We start from the raw sequence: 13,672 nt of genomic DNA on the forward strand, positions 1-13,672 counted from the left end.
AAAGGAATTAAACACTGTTCGTAAGGAACTGGAGAAATCGAAGCAGGCACTGGAGGAAAAGGAGGAGGAGATTAAGAAACTAAAGGAACAACAGTAGGAGAGGATAGAGCAAATAAGAACCGAAAAGGACAGAGAGGTAGAGGAATTAAAGAAAACCATCCAGGCAAATTTATTACATCTGGGCAATTTTCAAACCCAGTATGAGACAGCCTACCAAGACATCCTTCTTGGCGAAAGGTGAAGCCGAGCAGGCGGTAGCACAGTTGGTAGCTACGTTCATCGATCTGCAGGTGGCAATAAAAGCATTACATCAAGCCAGTAAACAGAGACAGGCAACCGCTGACCACTCCAAATGCCAGCGAGAAATTTCACGGCTGGAATCCCTATTATCGGTTCAAAACGGATTGATGTGAACCTTCGGGAAGAGGAAGAGGAGATAGAGGATGCAGATTGGGGAGAGTTAAAGGAGAATGCCAGACTTTACGTTACACGAACCGAGGATTGGGGTCCACCACCATCTTTCCCAGGGGAAGTCATACCCGCCGTGCCCCCAGATTCACCTCCAGTATCGATGCACCCAGTGACGACTGAACGTCGGGTAGGAGAGTCTCAGGACCCAGCTATTACATACACGACGCCGTTTAAAGTGGCACAATTGGCAGAGATCGCAAATAAAATCACAACCTTTGAGCCATCGGCTGACCCACACAGTTTCTTTGAGGACGTTAGGCAGCAGAAGATAATGCATGGGTTCGATGAAAGGGAAGAAGTGAAGCTGTTAGGCATGTGATTAAGCAAGTCTGTACGGTCTGCCCTGCCAGCCCCTCAAAATGTCGGGGAAGGAACCTTAAACGAAATTAAGGAAGCGATATTGACCGTGTAGGGTTTAATAAAGGGGATCCTGTAGGTGGGTTAAATAAATGTAGACAGAGGAAAGAGGAACATCCGACTGCCTTTGCCAGTCGTTTATGGATCCACTTCACGGGAGTGTACGGGGAATTAGATCAGGCTAGATTAAATGAAGCTGATTCATCCAAATGGGCTCGGACATTAGTCTCGCACACCACAGAGGAAGGCAAGAAAGCCTGTGCTAATTTTGACCCCGCAGAGACCACACACAATGAAGCATGGGTTCTCCGATTGATAGCTCGAGTCTGGGAACAGGAAGTTCAGGGAGCCCCAATGTCACGGTCAGAAAGGGAGGCGAGAATGCTTCCGATGAGGGCTAGCCAGGGTCCAGTATGGAGAAATGAGGGTAGAGGGGATCCCCAACACCAGAGAGGTACAGCTCCACCTCACACAGCAGCCCAAGGGAGAGATAGAGGGACATGTTTTAATTGCGGGCAGCCAGGACACTTCGCCCGAGATTGTAGGAGACCCCCGCCACCATATACACGGTCCCCGAGACCATCAGGACCACCGGCTCCACCAGTTAGGGCAGCTCCTAGGTACGAGAGAACCGCCCACCATCGATAGAAGGTCCCGGTCACTCCATGCATACCTGAAGCGCTAGCCCACCACTATATCCAACTGTCCCCACCTATGGAACCCTAGATTGACGGTGTCCAGCCTCCCCAACCTGGATCTGTAGCACCAGGTGGGATATTGTAGGGAGACCCCTAGTTAACGGTGAGGTAAGAGGCCACCTCGTAGAATTCCTTTGGGATACCGGAGGCTCCCGAACTACCCTGAATGTATCAAAATTAAAAACAGACATCCCTTGGCCAACTACGGGCACAATTACACTCAGTGGATTCACAGGACACATTCAGCATTACAGCCCCCGTACAGGTCCGCCTGGCAGCATAGTGTGTGACCATCCAGTAGTGTTAGTTGACCTTCCCCCAAATGCTGAACACATTCTTGGGTCCGATTACATGAATAAATGTAACCTTTCATTCGATCCAGCTAATCGATGCATTTGGCAGATGGCTACTATTAGCAGAGCGCCATCAATCATTCCAGTCGGGACATATGCTAATAGGGTTAGCACAATAGGGGAATTCTGGTTTGATCCTTTAGCGATTAGCAGTGATCCAGCCATCAGGGAGGTGCTTCAAAGAAACAATGGGGTGTTTGCGCGGCATAAACATGATTGTGCCCAGATACCTGGGGAGGTGTTAATTGAAGGGCCGGACCCGAAACCACAGAGACAATACGGTTTCCCCAGACAGGCAGAGGAGGAGGTGGTCAAAGTAATTGATAGTCTGTTACAGCAGGGGGTGTTGAGATGAGTGGCATCCACAAATAATGCGCCGATATGGCCCGTGAAGAAGGTAGATGGATCATGGAGGTTAACGGTCGACTACCGGGAATTAAACAAGGTTACCCCACTCACGGCCCTCACAGTAGCCACAAGCCCCGTCACCATGATGAGACAGGGAGCCCAGGCAAAGTTTTTCATGGTGCTCGATATCAGTAACGGTTTCAGGTCCATCCCTTTAAATCGGTCTTGCCAGTACAAGTTTACCTTTACCTTCCAGGGACAGCAATACACTTGGACTTGCCGACCACAGGGTTTCCATAATTCCCCGTCCATCTTCCTAGCTACCGGACTAGGAAAGTTTTCCCAACCTGAGTGCTTGGTCCAATATGTAGATGATTTATTGTTACAGACTAACACCAAAGAGGAGCGTGTAACATTGCTGGATGAATTGCTCGCACTGCTCCACTCATTAGGCTGCAAAGTCAACCCGAAAAAGACCCAAATTTTGCAACCCAAGGTTATATACCTCGGTACAGTGATTACCCATGGGAAGAGGGAGATCGAACAGAAAAGGATAGACTCCATAGAGCATCTTCCACTGCCCTGAGATGTGAGTGCCCTCCGATCTTTCCTAGGTCTAGTAGGGTACTGTCGGAACCATATAGACGGCTTCACCACCAAGGCAGCCCCATTTTCCGAATTGCTAAAGAAAAACGTAACCTGGAAGTGGACTGTGCAGCACACAGCTGCAGTAACCGATTTAAAGCGCGCCCTCGCCACAGCGCCAGCCTTACTAGTCCCCGACCCAGATCTACCCCACGCCTTAGAAGTTGCAGCCACCAACCACACACTTTCAGCAGTATTATTACAAGAAAGACATGGTAGACCAGGCCCAGTAGCCTATGCCTCACGAGTATTGGACCCAGTGGAACAGGGCTTCTCCGGGTGTGAACGACACCTGCTCATGGTATTTTGGGCCGTGCAGCATTTCGCCTAAATCACCGGACTGAACCCAATAACCGTCCTCACTGAACACACCCCAACCCAGCTTCTGCTGGATGGCCGCCTTAAAGACAGCTCTGTAAGCCAGGTCCGCGCTGCCCGTTGGACACGACTACTGCAGGGTAGGGACATCACTGTAAAGTGAACCAAAGTGCCCACGTTCCTGGCAGATAATTTAAATTATGGGGAAGATCGCATGAGTGTCAGGTTACAGCCACAAAGGACCCCACAGGTCCGTTTATCCCGAAACAACAGGAGACACGATCAGGGACAAAACAAACAGCCACCCAACAGACAGACTCAGCCATGAGAATTTATGTAGACGGTTCATCCACCATAGAGAATGGGACCAGAATCACAGGATGTGGCATTTATGTAGAAAATCAACAGGGACAGCCACTAATAGAGCTCGCTCTCAAACTGCCCAGCCATTGGAGTGCTCAAGCTGCCGAACTAGCAGCAGTCGCATACGTAGTGAGTCACCCAGATTTATTTCCAACTTCCGCCAACATACACTCCAGTAGAAGCCCCCTTGGACAAATCTCCAAATTGATTATATCGGCCCACCACCGCCATGTAGGAACAGATTTAAATATGTCCTGGTAATAATAGATGCTTTCACCAAATGGGTCGAGGCATTCTCCACTAGATCCAACACAGCTAAGGCCACCGCAAAGATATTAGCCCAGCAGGTGTTTACACGATGGGGTCTTCCCCGTAGCATAGAGTCCGACCAAGGGACACATTTCACCAGGCGGGTGATGCAGAACGTCATGGCTATGTTCGGCATCCAGCAGAAATTCCATATCGCCTACCATCCACAATCCAGTGGAATCGTAGAGCGCATGAACTGAACGCTAAAAGGGATCATTAGAAAGACGGTGCAGCAAAACAACACATGAGATACAGTACTTCCCTTTGCCCTCATGATGGTACGCAACACCGTTTCCAGTCCTACCGGATTCACCCCCCACATATTAATGACTGGCCGACCTATGAGTGGAGCTGAATGTTTATTGGGGTTTGATTTAACTGAGCCTGCTATCACAGTGCTCACCCACGAGAAAGCTGTCCAGCAGATAACCGAAAACATTAAAGCAGCCCAGTTAGCCGCAGCTGTCTGATTCGGAGTTAAAAAGAAACAGAGCAAGGCATATTTCGATAAAAGGGTACACCCGGTAGAATATACAGTTGGCCAGCAGGTAATGATTGCCCTCGACAACCCTAGTTCTTTCTTGTACCCGAGATACGCAGGTCCACACATCATCACCGACAAAATAAGCCCCTCAGTTATAAGGTCCTAATCACCAACGGGAAAAGTGGTTGGTTCCACGTCAATCAATTGAAAGCTTATGGGACTCAGAATAATCACTGCCATCATCTCTCATTAGAGATAGGGGAGGATGACACTAGGCGACTGGAATGGCCTCACCCAGGAAATGTATTTCCCCAGACACCTTCTCATCAACTTTCAGGTTCAGACCAGACCCTTACCCAACCACACTACAGCCCAGAGCCTCGTCCACACCTGAAGTGCCCGTAGGGTTACTGATCGACCCAGACATAACAGGAGACTTGCGCACGCTAGAGGACCGGCACGACTCGCCAGATATCGGACCTTGCAGCATTATGGATTCTCCCATAAACATAAGCCTAAACAGCCCCAGACCCAACAGTGAGACCCTGACTAAACGACACCGGGTTATTTTGATGGGGAACCTGGTGCTGCATCCCCCACCTGGGTAAGGGACCAGACACATAGATTAACTAGACTGGAAGACGAGGATAAAGGACCCGCGAACCCAGATCCAAACACAGACCCCACAGTGCAGTCCAACGAACAGACACGGGTATGGAGGCCAGGTGAGGAGGTAATGATGGAGCCCCCATGAGACAAATGATTCAGAAGATGAGTCTCTGTTGGGCAATTTGTGAACAGAAATGCTGAATGAAGGAATCTAAGTTGCTCCAAATGATGAAATTCAGCCTACAATGCAGACCAGTGCAAGGTACAAGAATCTCTGATGGAAGCAACCTGCAGGTCCACCATGACTGACTGACAGTAAAATGTCCACAGTTAAGTACAATCGATTCCATTCCCGTACCGTCTGTATACTGCTCGCACGATTAACCGGGTTATTTACACAGTTCGAAGCCGTGCTCTTTGGTCACCTTTCTTCAGTTAAGACCAATCATTGAGGCAACTGTGCCAAACTTTGAGATCATTAAGGCAACTATGCAAATCACTGAGGCGGCTGTGCTAAATTTTAAAATCGTCAAGGGACTGGGCTACATTTTCAACTTTTAGAGGCACTTGTGCTAAATTTTAACTGCGTTCCACCTTCAAACTCCAAGACACTCATGAAACGGACACCGCTTCAGGTCATTACAGACCGACTCCAGGGCTATTCGAATCCCTAGGGCTGATGGTGACTGCTGCTAGAATAAAACAGGCCGCCTTGATTTTGAGGCCAGTTAAACAAGCTCTTTTCCGACCACTCCACATCTCGTCCACTTATCGATCTGAACGAAAATTTGCTCGGCAGTGGTTCACAATTAGAATTTGAAAAAACCGCGACACGTAAGCGACAATTGATATATCCGGGTTCTCCTGTCCACACCACTGTCGATAGTGTTCAAAAAAAAAGGGGGGGGGGGCATGGACAGTTTAAATACATGTATATACATCAAATATTGGATGTGATAACAGCAGAAATTATATTGATCTCCTCAGGATGACGGACGACGACAAAGATGCAACCTACGATCTACCTCATCGGACTCATCAGCGGAATAAGCACGCAGGACACCCCAAGCAAGATGAACTTTTGGTATCCAGGGTTATTTATGGTTTGCCCCACCTGACGCGGGGGAATGTGAGGAGGGTGTGTTGCGGGTGCATTCCGATAAGAGTATAATGTTTGGGTGTAACAACCAGCGGCTGGTGTACAAAAAACCAAATGGCAGTTCAACTGAATGTTATCTGAGTGTCACCATAGCAGGGGATTGGTGGGGATTTTCAAATAATGGGTGCCCTGAAATTGGATGTCTGGCCAACAGCCCAGAAAAAGGATTGGAGCGCGGGCAGCGGTGCCCCGGGACGCTCATAGAGGGGAACTTTGCATTGTATGAAATAAGAACTGGGCTGAAGCCAACCCCAGACCCATCCCACTCGATTTGTCCTGAAGCCACCCGTGGACCACAGAATGGATTGATACTAAAACACACAGGGAAAACCTTGTATGACAACATTCACCATGAATTGGTACCTGTGGTGGTGGATATAGCTGAGACCCAACTGCCAGAGTGGTGCTTTCCCCAATTTAAGAGATTATACCTCCACTTAACTCACAGACTGTTAGGACGGAAGGTAGAAATGGATGAAAGACAGGAAAAATCCAAGAGGGAGTTAGTCAATGACATGGCCACAGCATACGGGGCAGGGGTAGCAACCATCAACACCCTTGATTTAGCTGACCTGGACAATAAACTTAGGGTTCTGACCCAACAGGTTGAACAGACTCTAAGTTCCATCAATGAGGACAATCAGCAAGATGCTGAAGGGGAACTGACTGGGAACACAGCCAGCAGCCAAATGGTAGCTGTGTTAGAAGGACACACCAAGACAATCAAATTATCAGGGAAGAATTAGAGGATGATGACTGACAACTGAATCGGACTTTATGTAATGCATATGGACAGTGGATGATAGAACAGCTAAGGGAAAACCTAGAGCAGGTACGCAGTGGACAGGTTCCGTCTTGGATTAGTGACGAACAGATGGAACATCTATTTACGGGGGTAAGAAACACCCCGAGTTATCTGACTGCCAGGTGCGACAGTTGACCAAAGTCTGGTTCAATGACGACTGCAAAGGGACTCCAGGGAAAGCCCTGGGAATGATATTAGGGCTCCCCATAATCACTGACGACCGGGTCGGACTGAGGGTCTTTGAAGTGGAAAATATAGGGACTAATCATGGGTACGATGGCACTTTACCGTACGCAATGGAGAAAGAAGGGAGACTCATAGGCACTACTCTGGACAGATGTCAGCAAACTGACAAAATAATCACAGGCCCCTACCCAGTTTATTTAAATGAGCATGCACTGTGTGGCTTCAGAACAAACACGAGCCTAAATTGCTCAGTAGAAGCTCATAGCCTGGACACAGACATAACTCAGGAGCAGGGAGATACTGTCTCACCAGCTCTCTGAAACAATATCAGTATGGCACGACACATTGTAACATTACTAACACTACATTCTGCATTGAACCAGACATACCAGCCAGGGTGGGCCTCATTCAACTAACAGACATTCATAAGAGGGAGAGGGTAGATTTGAATGCGACTGACGAGCTCCGACAGACTCTAGGGGAGGACCATGAGAAATATGACACAAGCCTAAAACTCCTGCCAGAGGAATTGAACCTGATTTGGGCAAAATTGGCTACAGCCCACAGAACCTTCACCAAAGCAGACCCAAGAGGTGAAAAGGGGAATTAAATAAATTAAAGTCACCTCTTGGTGGAATGACCTTTGGAACTGGGGCTCAAACATCCAAATCCATCCATTTGTTCGCATAATGTCACACCTGGCGGTCGTGCTGATTTTGTTCACCCTGGTGTATCTAATCATCCTCACAGTCCAATTCAGCCGATGGAAAAAGAGGATCACCCGGAGGCAGGACGTAGGGTCCTCCCTTGAACAATGGTCCCCTCTAATTCAGTGGAGCAATGTTTACAGGAAACCTGCCATTTTTCGATTTGTACTAATGAACTGTTGGAAATCCTACTGTCGAAATGTGCCTCAGATTTGCGAATACTTTATTGTAACATTTGTTTGAATGTTGGTTTATAATTAGCTTATTGTAATAGTAGTGTTTAGAATATGTGATTGTCTGTATTTGTGGGGAATTAGCTTATTGTAATAATGGTGTTTAGAATAAGTGGTACAAGTTTGTACTTGTAGCGTGTTGCTGTCTGTAGCTTCTGGAATGTAAATATGTTCTGGGATATTATTACTGTGCCTGGGCCTTGCTTGACTGTGAGTGACTGGGGAATTCCTGACAGATACTGGTCCTGAGTTTGTGATCCATCACGCTTCGCGTTCAGGATCAAAGGGGGGACTGTGGCCAAATGGGCCATCTAAAATGGCGATTTGTAAAGCATTCTGGGACAATTGGGCAAGAACTAAAACACCAGGCTGCAGCCTAAAAGACAGAGACAAACAGGCTGTAACCCAGACAAGTGAATACACAGGATATGGGTCATCTCCAGGACAAAAGGGACTTTCTGGTCAAACTGGGTTGTTTACCACACATAGGGGCGCCATAACCCCTTATTTGGGAGGGAGGTGTATATTCTACGCGCCCCCAGCACCTACTGACATAGCCATTGGGGTCACACCCAGAGGTTGGTGTGGCAGCACCCGATTGGACTTTATCAATCAGGGAGGTCAAGTCCTGATCGATTGATTGGCAATGGCCAAAAGGGGCGTGAAACCCAACAGGGTATAAAGGGTGCTGCGCAACCAAGAATCTCTCTCTCTCTCTGACCCCGTGAACGAGCTACAATAACAGTGACCATCGCCAGCAACGACCAGCACGAGGACAGCCAACACGCCCGAGAAGGAAGGAAGACCAGAGCCAGAGTGCCAGACCAGACCAGAGGACCAGACTACGCAGAGGACGACCGAGACCAACACACAGATAAAGGCCAATATCTGCCTGGGTACTTGCCAGTCACACAAAGTTAAGTCAAGGTCTTGTGTTGGACTTGAACTTTAGTATTTTCTGTAAGATAACTTATTATTGGTTGGGTGGGTGATTATTGATTGTGTGTTTAAATAAATATTGTTGTACTAACAAGAAGTCTACTCCAATTCTTTGTCCATCGTATAAGGGTTAAAACAGACTGTGTGGCAGGCACAACAAATCTTAATCACTCTTTACTGATTCTCTCCTGGTTTAGTTACTCATGCAGATAACCCTTTATGGCTCTGTTTCCAGGGTGCGTGTAGTCTCAGCCACGACCATGGTGCATGATAGGGTGGGGGGCTTGCATGGGTGCAGTGGTTTTGGGGGGGGAGGTCATTTGTCAGTCTGGGTTTCCAACAGGCAGGGGTCAGCACTGGCTTGGGGCTCATGTTGCGTGCATTTCTCCCGCCCCGTGAATGACCCCCGAGGGGTTGCATATGGGATCGAACCCCACCCCCACGATGACGCCACGGTAACCCTGCCACCTATCTGCTGTGGCGATGCCGGCGTTGGACTGGGGTAAACACAGTAAGAAGTTTAACAACACCAGGTTAAAGTCCAACAGGTTTATTTGGTAGCAAAAGCCACACAAGCTTTCGAGGCTCTAAGCCCCTTCTTCAGGTGAGTGGGAATTCTGTTCACAAACAGAACTTTTAAAGACACAGACTCAATTTACATGAATAATGGTTGGAATGCGAATACTTACAACTAATCCAGTCTTTAAGAAACAAAACAATGGGAGTGGAGAGAGCATCAAGACAGGCTAAAAAGATGTGTATTGTCTCCAGACAAGACAGCCAGTGAAACTCATGGACTGCCTCTCTACATCCCCCCCCCCCCCCACTCCCCCCCCCCCCCCCCCCACCCCCACCGCCCCCCCCCCCCCCCCCCCCCCCGCCCTGGGCAAGGATGGATTTCAGTATGGAGCCATTCTTGTGGCTTCTACTACAGAGGAGGAGGATGGAGATGTCCACACATTGCAAGGCCAGCCCAGTCCAGAGACTGCAGCAGGAGGGCAAGGGACCAATGGTCGGAGCGCCCATTGGCCTGAGGAGGGGGCCAGGGCACAGAGGAGACAGAGACCCCGGCAGTTCAGTAAATGCATGTCCTTCAGTGATCTGACAGGCGCCGTTTGCCACCACAGGCTCTGACTCAGCAAAGAGATGGTGCGATACCTGTATCAGGTCCTCGCAGACCTGGCACCTCAAGGGACAGGGGGACAGCCGCACCTGGTGACGGTGAAGGTTATAGCGGCCCTCAACTTTTTCACAACCGGGTACTTCCAAGCCGCCAGCAAAGGTCTCTGTGGGATCTCCCAGACCTCGGTCCACAAGTGTGCCCGCGAGGTGATGGATGCCTGTTCGCCCAGGCAGGCCAGCACATCCATTTCAACGTGGGCCCAGCAGGAAGGCCGGGCTGCAGACGTTACCACCATCGCTGGGATGCCGAATGTGCAGGGGGCAATCGATTGTATGCACGTCACCCTGCGATCCCCAAAACATCAGGCACTGTGAACAGGAAGGGGTTCCACTCCTTGAACATACTGATCGTATGCAACTACAAGGTGAATGTCATATATGTGTGCGCATGCCACCCGGGGAGCATGCATGATAGCTTCAACTTGCATAACTCTGACATCCCCAGGCTGCCACCAAGTGAATCATCAAGCAGAGCTTTGAGCTCCTGAAGATGTAGTTCTGCTGTCTGGACCGCTCTGGCGGGGCCCTCCAATACAGCCCCCCCAGGGACTCCCGCATCATCACAGTGGTCTGTTGTGCGCTCTACAACCTGACGCAGCAGCATGGAAACTTCCTGGAGAAGGAGGAGGAGGAGGGCAAGCAGGTGGATGCCCCTGAGGAGGAGGGGCCCATGATGATGTAGAGAAGATGGAGGCCAAGGAGGAGTAGGGGGATGGAGGACATGCGGCAGCAAGGGTCCAGCAGGGCAGGGTGGCGAGGGAGATCCTCATCTTCACAAGGTTCAATGACCACCTCCAATTTCCCCCCGGAGCCAGCAACTCCACCCCCCCCCCCCCCCCCCCCCCACCCCCCACCCACCCAGCCCCTTGTCCACACCCCCTGCCATGGGTCCCACATGCATCACACCAGGGCGATGGGTCTGGATTGGCCATGTTGGCGAGTTACTGGTTTAGACAGGAGGGTGATGGCGACTCGCTCTGTGGCATGCTGTGATAAAGCCTGATGCCACACAAGTCTGACTCCTATTTGTTCTCTGACTGCAAACTGGTACCAGGGCCCAAGACTGAGTGAGGGTCAGGGGCTCAACCGTCCAGTTCAATGTCCATGCCAGTCAGGGGTCTGGGACAGGGAAATAGGGATCGCATACTTGGTGAGCTGAAGGGCCTCTCCCACGCAGAACGATGCTCGGAGCCCCTCTGGATATGGTCAGGGTATGGTCATCCCTGTGGGAGGCGAATCACATACAGATTAGTCATGGCTGTAGGGTGCAATAACATTTATTGGTGAAACTATTAATGTCATTGGTGCAATGACATTGAGTGGTGATATTTAACAGCGCAGGTATATGTGATTCTAAACAGTGCCTATTTTCCTAAACCTAACTGTTGCAGCCCTTCACCCATACCTTCTTGGTGACCCTACAACTCCTTAATCTTATGCAGCCTACCACAACACCTCGGTGTTCCCCGAGGTGTACATCAGAGGTGGTCAGCTGTGTTCCACATCCTTGGCAGACATCCCCTGGAGAACGGGGTCCTAAAAGGTCCTGGCCAACTTTCTGTACCCATGCCACTCTGCTCGTCCCACTGCCCTGGAGATGCTCCGGTGTCAGGCAGGGGGGTTCGGAATGCCTAGCTGCGGCCGCAATCTCCTGCGCGGATGATCCCATCAAGGGCTCCAGTCCTTCCTCCTCCCTCGTGGTGCCAGCGGGCCCTTGGGTCACTCCATGGGATGGCAGAGCAGTTGGACGGAGCTCAAGAAGCCCCAGCATCACCTGGCCTGCCAGTCCTGCAGGCCCAACTGTTTTCACCCCATGGTGTGTGAGCCCTCGCCAATGGCCCTTTGAGGCTGTGCCAAGCTCTGCAGCCCCTCAGCAATGGCCCGCTGTGACTTAGCCATGCTCTCGAAGCCCACAGCCATGACCCTCTGTGTCTCAAGAATGCTACCAAACCCCTCAGCCATGGCCCACTGTGACTCGGCTATGCCCAATGTGACTCAACATGGCCCAATGTGACTCAGCCATGGCCCACTGTAACTTAGCCATGGCTTGGACCTTGCCACTCATGGTGATCATTTCCTGCCCCAGGCTTTCCACTGCGGGCACCAGCCTTGCAGTGTTGGCCTGGGTACCACTCTGTGCCAGCAAAGTCTCCCGCACCTACAGTCTGTGGGACTCCTCACAACGTCCTCACAGTTGGTCCAGCGTGGCCGTCAGCCCATCCTGCATTCCCCAGCTCTGCTGCTGCACTTCCAGCAACTGAGGGAGAACTAATCGTAGAGGCCCAGCATCTGACATGGGGCCAGCTGATCCCTCAGCTCTGGTAGGTCTCTGCGTGCCAGAAGCCTCGGACGTTCCCTCCTCCACCCAATGTATGCCAACAGCTGTATCGTGCGCACCAGAGAGAGTGAGCCAGAAGCCTCACCACTAACTTGTCCCACCGTGGTGATAGTTCCTGTGCTGGTGGATTATGTGGTGGAAGCCTGTGTTGAGTGACTGGTGCTGGCCTCGAAGGTTTCCTTCGAGGTTTCCTCCGAGCTGCTGTGCGACATCTCGGGAGGGGGAGTGGGGGGGTGGGGGGAGGTGAGGCGGGCAGCGATGCCAGACGGGCCAGGTGTATCTGGGACGTCTCCTGCAACAAAGGACACAAGATTCAGTGGGAGAGAGAGGCAGGTATCTGGGCAGCATGCTGCACATTGTTCAAACTGTAAAATACAAACATTATGACAGCGGGTAAGTAATCACATTTTTCATGCGTCACTTCATTTGATGTTTTAAATGAAATATCAATTGTGTTTTAATTTATTTTAAAATGTTGATCTTAGACTTGAAATGAATCATATGAATGAAGGTTTTGTGGTACTTACTTCCCGGTCGCACTCAGACCTGGCTGTCACGGTCCCGCCCTTCTCCTCCCCAACAGATCAAGGGCTTCCTCCTCAAAGGGAGTGAAGCTTCGCAGGTCAAGGACCCCACTTCTCATTTTCTCCTCCTCCCTCCTGTTATGGGCCATAAGAAAGCTCTGACGGAGGGTCACCCAGACTCGAAACGTTGGCTCTATTCTCTCTCCACAGATGCTGTCGGACCTGCTGAGATTTTCCAGCACTTTCTGTTTTTGTTTCAGATTCCAGCATCGCAGTAATTTGCTTTACACTGCAGATCGCTAGTCCAGTGACGATACCACCATGCAACCACCTTCCCATAATAATTATTCACCATTTTATATTTGTGCCCCTTAGTTTTGGTCTCCTCCACAAGTGGAAATCCCTTCCACATGTCGACCGTTTCGTAATCCTGAAGAAGCCTAATGTGAATTAATGAAGGATTTTCTTTAGATTGTTCAGGCCTTCCTGCGAATTCTATCTACAACCTGCTTAATTTATCCATCAAAAATCATGTTTGAGGCATGGAAATCAGCAATTATTCTGCTTCATCTCTGCTTCAGTGATGTTCACAAGCTGTACTGTCTGGAGACAATACACATCTCTTTAACCTGTGTTGAATGCTC

The sequence above is a fragment of the Mustelus asterias genome, chromosome 17 (genome assembly GCF_964213995.1).
Source record: "Mustelus asterias chromosome 17, sMusAst1.hap1.1, whole genome shotgun sequence".
Taxonomy (NCBI): domain Eukaryota; kingdom Metazoa; phylum Chordata; class Chondrichthyes; order Carcharhiniformes; family Triakidae; genus Mustelus; species Mustelus asterias.